General features: G+C 38.5%; 1 pseudogene; it reads left to right on the top strand.

Annotated features, from left to right (window-relative positions):
• The first annotated feature begins 8816 nt into the window (after positions 1–8816).
• Positions 8817–9352, top strand: LOC126609087 (uncharacterized; annotated as a pseudogene).
• The last annotated feature ends 231 nt before the right edge of the window (positions 9353–9583 follow it).

Genomic DNA, 9583 nt, shown 5'->3' with positions numbered 1-9583 from the left:
TATAATGTTAGAAATGTTGTAGCAGTATCTTGTTTAACTAACTTTTTTTTGCCTTGAATTGCATGAGTAAAGAGAGCGATATTGCAGAATTTTTTCCCAAAAGTCTCGGTTCTAAAACTTAGTTTTATTTAGTAGATTGTTGCACATTCATGATGAAATTATGCTCATCCATATTCATGGTTTGTGTCCTGCCACACAAACCTAGAGAGGTAGCCGTGAATACTACGTACTCACTTGGCTATAGTCTGTGTACAACCCGCATTACTCAAAATAATTAGTTGGAATAATACAGAATGTCACTAACTTAATCACTTCCATTTTCATTTATCTTTAGACTAGCTTAATCAATCACATCCATTATATTATTAACCATGAAATCACGCGATGTTTGCTGCCAACTTCCAATTGAAGAAAGAATAACAGTGCCTGGTTTTTGGTACTAAGAAACTCTAATAATGGCATATAGGAACCTAATCCTTATGGTTTCCAACTCATGGCTAGTCCAAGCAAAACCAAGCACCTTTGAAAAAGTGGCCCTATATATAACTCTATGACAATGATATAAAATTTAAAATTGCTAAAGAAGCCAATTTGCTAATTTTACTAGCTCTTTGAGGTGAAACAAGCCACAAATCAATGATATAAGCTGGGCAAGATGCCAGGCTAAGAAGCCAACACCATATACTAATGTTAATAACTCTTTTAAGTTGAAACAATCCACAAATCTAAGCTAGGCAAGATGCCAGGCTAAAATACTAAAAAGTAAATTCTCTCTCTCTCTCACACACACACACACACACACACACACACACACACGGGTTATGTTTCTTTTCTGCAGCAACTTGGAAGGAGAACTATCTAAAGAGAAAAGATCCCTTTACCCCAAGCCCTTTTACCATGTGCATCTATAAAGCTTCAAACCCCTTGCCATATCCACCTTTCCGCTCCACTATGTATTATTTAGTTCCTTTGGTATTTACAGGAGTATTGTAACTCACTAAATCCATAAAAGAATTACTTGAATGAATTCTTTTTTGGATATATTAACTCATAAATGAATGCATGAAAGGCATATAATTCATATCGACTACACTTTGTACCCTTTTGAAGTGGTACATATACTTATTTTTACTTATATTGACACGGAACAGATATATATATATATATATATATATAAATCACAATTTTGCGATGTTAAGTTATATATATTAGTGATATACAGTATATGGATGGTTATAATCAAGGCCAAACAAGGTCAAGATGCGTAGAAAAGTTTTAAAACATATTTTTTTACGAGAACAGGATTCCATTAGAGTACCTTTATATGAAAACTTATAAAAATATGAAGTGGTGAGGAAACATCATCACCTAGAACTCCGGCCAATACATGGCCCAACCTGAATCCCCAACCTTTTGGCAATCCAAACCAAAATCTAACCTACCAATTCCCAAGTTGGGTGATTTAAGGCTAATCCGTAGTGCAATGCATTGGGCCAAGAGGTCACATAACCCACAGCCTGTAGGGAAATTAGCAAAAGACACATGAACATGGGATTATATTACAAGGTGCACTTCAACCGTTGAAAATTGTGTCTATGATATTTCACATACATTCTGATAATCTTTGTTTTTTAACTTTCTTTTTTCATACAAAGCAATACGGGGATAGGGGAGTTCAAGCACATAAAACCGACTGCATAGTAATATTTTTAACCGCTTGAGTTACAAATATAATTTTTATTTATCCAACTGAAACTTTTTATTTGATATGAATGACCATTTGGCCTAATAACATACAATCTTTATTTTGTTCGAAAAAGTCATGAGTTTAAATTCAGAAACAACCACATTCAATTAATCAAACATAAAAATAACTTCTCATCGCCTTGTTGATACTTCGCATAAAGAACACAAAAATGACCTTTTTTGTATGGTGGAGATGTCCCTTTTATTTTTATTTTTTGTCAAATTGTCACCACTTGCATGAAACTATAGCTAGCTATGCTTAAATCCATGGTTCACAATGATGCTCAAATTTTGGTAAAAGTATTTCTATTGAGGTTCTAACTCAACAGACAAATCAGTCTCCACTCTACAAATTAACCTCTGCGATTGAGGTCCGATCAAAACTCAGAACCACGAGTTTGGGCAGTGGATATTCAATTATGCGATTAATTTAATTCATTCAGTCTCACAATTCTGTTGGACTTGCCAAAGATTCTTTAGTTTGCATAGTTTTTTAATTTAATTAATGGTCGCTCAGTAAAAAGAGGGCTTCAAACTTCAAAGTTCCAAAGTTTGAACATTTGAAGAGAATATCCATCCAGTCCACGGTCGTTTACTGGTCGTCGTCTATGTTAATATTCCTTTGAATGAATGAAAAACTGTTGGCTTTTTGAAATCTAGGGTTTTAGGGTTTAGCAGTTAAAAAACAGCATGATAACGTTGTATACTTGCGCCACGTGGCAGAATCCTAAGCATAAACCCTAGAGGTCTTTTTTTTTTTTTTTTTTGATAAAAATACAATATGATTTCTTTAAACGCCAGGAAGGCTACTCAATACAAGGAATGAGGAGATCCTCCTCAATTAAATCACAAATCAATGAGGGGGTTTCATCAAGTCATGTACAATCACCTCCGTGGAGGGCAAAATGAGCGAGCCTATGGGCAATAGAGTTAGCTTGACGACGAACATGTGACGCAATAGCTTCAGTGACCAAGTGCAATAAGGATTTAGCATCTTCGATGATAGGTCCGGTAGTAGACATATTCAAAGAACTCCTTTACAGTAGAAATGATCTGAAGTGAATCACTTTCCAACGAAATGTTTTGTAAACCCCCTTCAATTGCCATCAAAAGACCTTCTCTAATTGCGAGTGCTTCAATATGAATAGGAGAGAAGATGTCCCCAAATCTCTTACTCACAGCAGCCACACAAGTTCCATTTGAATCCTTGAAAATAACCCCACACCGCCTAGATTAGTCTCCTTGCACCAGGCACCATCCACGTTGAGTTTGAACCTTCCAGGTGGAGAACAAGACCATTTATAAATGGGAGCATGCCATCTAGGCTAGGGATGGCAATTCTAACCATTAAACCTGATAACCGCTTGAATAGATTGGATTTGGGTATGAAAATTCGGGTTTATTTTGAGTAAGGAGAAAAACCGTGAATATTATTCGGTTATAGTTTTGGATATGGTTATAGGGGTTTCCAATCCTTATCTGTCCCCGAATCCGAACCAAATAATATATAATATTAAAGTATTAAATGAAATACACACACACACACACACATATCTGTATATTCATTATTCACTGAATCCATTATCTTGAGAATACAAAAATTGCATTGTATGAGTTGCATTTTGTGGGAAAGTTCAAAAATTTTGATATGAACCAAAATATATGAGAATTCAATGGTACTTATGGGAGATATCAAAGATCAGTCAACATTATCAATGTTTAGCTTTAATTTTTATGCTCCACAAAATCCATTCATTAAATCATTTTATACATCAAATATTTAATGACAAAATAAGTATTTACTAAATTATCTTGCGTCAATTGAACGAATATATTTTTTGTATTGAGGAAGATGGATATAACCGCTAACCAATGGGGAATATGTTACCCGATGGGTATGGTTATGGATAATACTCGATGGTTTATTTGCGGTTATAGATATGGTTAATTTTCGTGGTTATGGGGATGGATTCCGCCCCCAAACCGAACTGTTACCATCCCTAGTTTGGGCAGAGAAAGCCTGAAGTTGATCCTAAGGTATTCCTGCCACCAATCAATAAACCCTAAAGTTCTGAATGCACATATACAATATAAAAATCGCAGCACGTCTTATAAGTCATATTAAGACTTGATACGTGCTTAAGTATTTGCTTAATTATTGCATGAGAAATGTGAAATCTCGTTCCCGAATTTCACTATTTAAAATTACGTATTTTCGTATTATAAATTTTAACGCATTATATTACGATGTATGTTTTTTTTTGGAAGCACATCGATCGTATAATGTTACAAAAGGGAAGCCACGTGAGTGGCTGGAAAAAAAAATAGAAACTGCCGAGTGGCAGTAAGAGAAAGGGGAGAGGAGAAGAGTTGGAAGAAGGAGGAACATGAGGAACAATGAGGGAGGGGGACGAATCAGAAGAGGAGAGAGGTGAGGGTGACCAATGAAAAAGCAAAGAAAGGAAAGAAAGGAGAGAGGTGCAGGGCACCCATCCCTGGCGACCCGTGCACCCAGTTTCTACCCGAAGGGATTTCTAGCCAACTTCCACCATTTTTTAGGCGATTTTTGCCCAGTTTTCACTTGACATCAACATGGTGTCATCCCAGCTTCCATTCCCACATAAGTTTGGTGGTCATTGGTCGTGATTTCACGATGAAAGTTCATGTCGGGCCGAGGGCACCCACTGCGGTGAATTCGCCATTCCTGAAACGATTTGGTGCAATTGTTATCACCAAAATACTTCCCTTGAACCCAGGAACCATGCCCAGTCAATTGTTGAGACGTTGGGGGTTCGATTTGGTGGTGATTCGAAGAACACCCTTTATAGGGTTTCTGAAGGGTTTTAACAAAATTGGAGCTCTTCTCGGCCAAATTGGCCTTAGTCATAGGTATGAAAATTGCTCCCCTCACTGAGATCTACTTGTCTATAAAATTTGAGAATTTTTAAAAATAGTTGAATTTTCCGGCGAGTCGGGACGGCCGACCGCCACCCACGGCGGTGCGTGGCCTGTGGACCGATGATGTCTTTTTAAGCACTATTAGATGCCTAGGTTCATGTTTGATATCCGTATGACGTAATTTGATTGTTTGGACTTAGTTTCATTTTGATACGTGAATAGGTCAAAATTTGAATTGACGATCCGACCGTTGAATCGTCACCAAACTTTAATGCATTATAAAACGTAATATTTGAGGATAGTTGGAACTGATGGATCAGGAATCCGACGTACGGATCTTCCTGAATTAGATTTCTAAGTTACTAAATTTAATTGTTAACCATCACCTAATTCTAGTAATTGGCGGAGATCCAACCGTCGGATCGCGATGAGATTTTAGTATGTTGTTCTCTGAGCATAATGTGGACATTAGGATGTTACAGATCTAGATTATGATGTGTAGATATTCTAGATTAAATTGCTAGGGTGTGGACCCCATCGTTGATTTTGGTCAACATGTATTGAACCATTTGAAATACTAGACTTAGTGAAGCTTTGCAGATTTGTCTCGGTGAGTGACCTTAATATTTGTGATACGGTGATTACCTGATTCCTTATATTAATATCCTTTGGGGATATGAAATGGTTTTATAAATGTGATTTCTATTGAAATATGAATTTTATATATTTAGCCATAGACCTATGCTAATTAAATATGATTTGGCTTGTGTATTGATGATGTTTGTGATATATATGTGTTTAATTAACTTTTAATAATGTGAATGATAATTATGATGAATGTTATGACAATTATGGAACCTAAATATTGTTTGATAATTATTGGGATATAATTGCCAACTGAATACCTATTTGAACTTAGCATTATTACTTGGCATGAGATGGAGATGAAAGTCAGGAGATGAGTTATGTACTTTATTAGATTTTTAGTAGGAATAGTAATTGAGGGAATTCCTTGTGTTGTGCTCCATATGACTAGATGCTGGTTGATATGTGGAATCGATAACATGTATGCGTATAATTATGTATAATGTGTGATGATGAGATTGCACCATGTAGTAGTTGTACATGGATGATCCTGCTTGGTATATCCGCGATGGGGGACCATATACACTTTAGGGATGATCATGCTTGGTATATCCGTAATGGGTGATCACTGCCTATGGTATTAGACTATACATATGGTTCTGCTTGGTATATCCGTGATGGGGGACCATATGTATTCAAGGGTGATCATGCTTGGTATATTTGCGATGGGAGACCATACGCATTCTAGAGGTGATGATGATTAGTTGTACTTGGTACATTTGACAGACGATCATATTTAATTTGATTCCGTTGAGTGGTCCGGAACCCGAGGTTGTTGAATTTCGTGGAGTAGTCTAAAATTCCATTATTTGGAGAAGTAGGCTTGGCCTAACTGTGTCACTCTAGCCTTAGTTTTATATATATATATATATATATTTGTGACAATGGTTTCGAGAATCTTGTGAATTGAGTTAGAAAAGATGTTGGATGTCTGAGTGATTATTTCGGGATTTTCTACGATTCGATTATGATTTCTTAAGGTATGAATTTAGAAGATATGGGAATAATTGTTATTACTTTGATCAAAGTAATTAATTAATGAGGCTAGATAATGGTTTTGTGTTTCGTCGGTTCTTAAATATGATGTATGTTGTGAATTGCAATATCTTGATGAGACATAATGATTTATATGTTGGATGGGAAAGAAATCATGTTTTCATGGGGGTTGGCTATGTAGCCTGAGTCCCGGAATTACATGTTGTCAGGTTATAATAAATGATTGAGGAATGCTACACTTTTCTGCTTGAACTTAGTGGAATAAACGTCTGATTTTGTGATAAGTGAACTACGAATGACTTGATCACTGTTGAGGGTACGTAGGCAATCTAATGAGGAGGTTAGATGCAGCCATAAAGTATACGCAAAATTATTATGCATCTGAATATTGAATTATATTTTGTACATATCCAAAAGGTGGGGTACGTTGAGTTACGGACATTTAGTAATGTCACGTGTCAATCTTGGGCGTATGTCGGGATTGGGCCGTGACAACTTTAATGGTACCAGAGCCAATCCCTGGCCGGAAGTGTGTCGACGAGGATGTTGGGCCCCTAAGGGGGTGGATTGTAAGATCCCACATTACCCAGGGGAGTGGATCCTATAAGCCTTATATGTATATTCCCATCTCTACCTCGCACGAGGCCTTTTGGGAGTTCATTGGCTTCGGGTTCCATCAGAACTGCGAAGTTAAGCGAGTTCACGCGAGAGCAATCCCATGATGGGTGACCCACTGGGAAGTTCTCGTGTGAGTTCCCATAAACAAAATCGTGAGGGTGCGATCGGGGCCCCAAAACGGACAATATCGTACTACGGCAAAGTCGAGCCCGAGATGTGGTAGGTTGTGGTTGCATGATTTCATAATTTGTTTGGGCATAAAGATGCATTCATGTGATATATGGACACATATACATTTGAGATACATATATGAATTGCATTGTGTTGTGGTGAAATTTCCATGGTGATGAAAAATCTCATTAATGGGAATTATGATTTGCATTGGTATTGCATTATTCCCTAAGTCCTTTGAGTAATGAGAAGTTATGTGAGAAGTATATTTATGTTGTGAATCATCATGAAGTGAAGTAAATTGGATTGATAATACTTTTGAAAAAGTGAATTAAATTGCATATTGGGATGGTTGTTAAATTGAAGGCTAATAGGAGACCATGACCCTGCTTGGTTAATCCGCGATAGGGGGTCATTAGTGGTCCTGCTTGGTTAATCTGTATTGGGGGACCATACTAGATATGGATCGCACTTGGTTAATCCGCGTTGGGTGATCCTCATGGCCATTTATACTTAGGGGTGATCATGCTTGGTTAATCCGCATTGGAGGGTCACTAGTGGTCCTGCTTGGTTAATCCGTGTCGGGGGATGGGTCGCGCTTGGTAAATCTGCGTTAGGCGATCCTTATGACCATGTATGCTTAGGAGTGATCATGCTTGGTTAATCCGCATCAGGTGATCACTTCCTAACATCTGTAGGAGTGACTCTGCTTGGTTAATCCGTGTTGGGGAGTCACATCACTACCTACTTGGTTATTTTCTAGGTATTATGAAAATGTTGAATGTTAAGGTGATTGTGAGGTTGCGATAAATAGATGGAGAATTTGTATTATACCTGGCACTTGAGAAATTGAATTGGGCAAAAAGGGCCGTGGATATAAGGGTGGATATGTGAGATTGGGTGAGAAAGGCTTATGGATGTGAAAATGGGCGGAAAAGGCCTGTAGATGTTAAAAAAAAAGAAAGAAAAGAAAAACAAAGTGTGATGTGTATTGGTCATGTATATTACAATCTTTTCCAGCTTACTAGTCACTGATTGAAATAAAAGAAAATGATGGTGAAATCATTATTCTGTCAATGATAAGTGTGGATAGAAATTTTAAAATGTTATGGCCAACAATAAAAGTGGTTGGAAATGTTTATATTAAGGAAGATATGGTGATTTGTTGAAAGGGAATTGTTGGTACCATATTATATTGTGCCTCGTTACTTGGGCTTCCAGACATTGAGCCCATGATTTATGTAAAAGGGGAGGAGCCCTTAGTCTATAAAAGGGCATCTTCACCCTCACAATCCGCAGGCCTCACATCCCCAAACAGAGGCTCTCATATTCAAAGCAACCCTCCTACAAACACATAAACTCTCTTAACTCTCTTCCTCTGTGAATCCAACAGAGGGCAATACCCTCACAAACACAACAACACTTTGTAATCCACACATACATACATAATCAACATCAGTGTGGACGTAGCCCAAACATTGGGGTGAACCACGATACATCTTTGTGTTCTTGGGCGTTTGCATGATTCACGGTCGGATTTACGTTATTCCAAGACCTTTCGATTTTGTGCATCAACATTTGGCGCCGTCTGTGGGAAACAACACGAAAAGCTATGTCGGTTCTCTTTCATTTTTTCATCTCACCACCGTGGATATGAAAAACCCAGGAACCCAAAGCTTTTCCAAAGAACACACACATGCTTTATATGAAAAATTCTCTCTCTTGCGGTAGGTATTATTTCATACATGGAGGACCATACCCCAACGAACAAGAAGCGGGATCGAGACAACTCAAACGACTTGGTTCACGACTCGGCCGAGGTGAAGCGACTCAGGGAAGACTTACTAGGTTTCCTTGATGACTCGGACGCCAATCCCACGACTCAGGACATTGACTCGGTCATGAAAAGCTTCGAGGAAGAGATAGCAGCCGCAACCACTTTTTGCCAGTCGTCGTCGCGTCCAGCATCAGAGACTCTGCTGGCTTCGGGGCCTGTGGTTGATCTAACGTCAGAATCCGGCGAGTCTAAACCCGACCTTGGGTACCTTCTAGAAGCTTCGGACGACGAGCTGGGCCTGCCCCCGTCGGAGAACTTCAACGAGGAGGCGACGAAAGACGGGATATCGAGTTGGTCCGAGTTCTGTCCAACTCGTCTGGAGCTGATGAGTTATGACAGATCGACGATCCCCCTCCGAGTACGCTTGACGGGCTGTTAGGAAACGACGATGTGTATTTTGACTAGGCTGATTACAGGGATGACAAGCTGCTTGCTTCTTGAAGCTCCATGATTTCAAAAAGGCAACAGATGAATGTACCTCAGTTCTTAAACTTGATTACAATCACACTGGAGCATTAATGTTGTGGGCGCGGACTTTGGTGACCCTTAAGGAATATCACTCACCAATCTCAACTTCACCGATCTCGACTTCCCCGAGATATGTTTTTCAAACAAAGAGTCAAGTTAATATACTTAATGATGGCTTTTGTCGGCCACCAAAGAAGATGCCCA

Source organism: Malus sylvestris, chromosome 16 (genome assembly GCF_916048215.2).
Source record: "Malus sylvestris chromosome 16, drMalSylv7.2, whole genome shotgun sequence".
Classification (NCBI taxonomy): Eukaryota; Viridiplantae; Streptophyta; class Magnoliopsida; order Rosales; family Rosaceae; genus Malus; species Malus sylvestris.
This window is presented reverse-complemented; position numbering and strand designations above follow the sequence as displayed.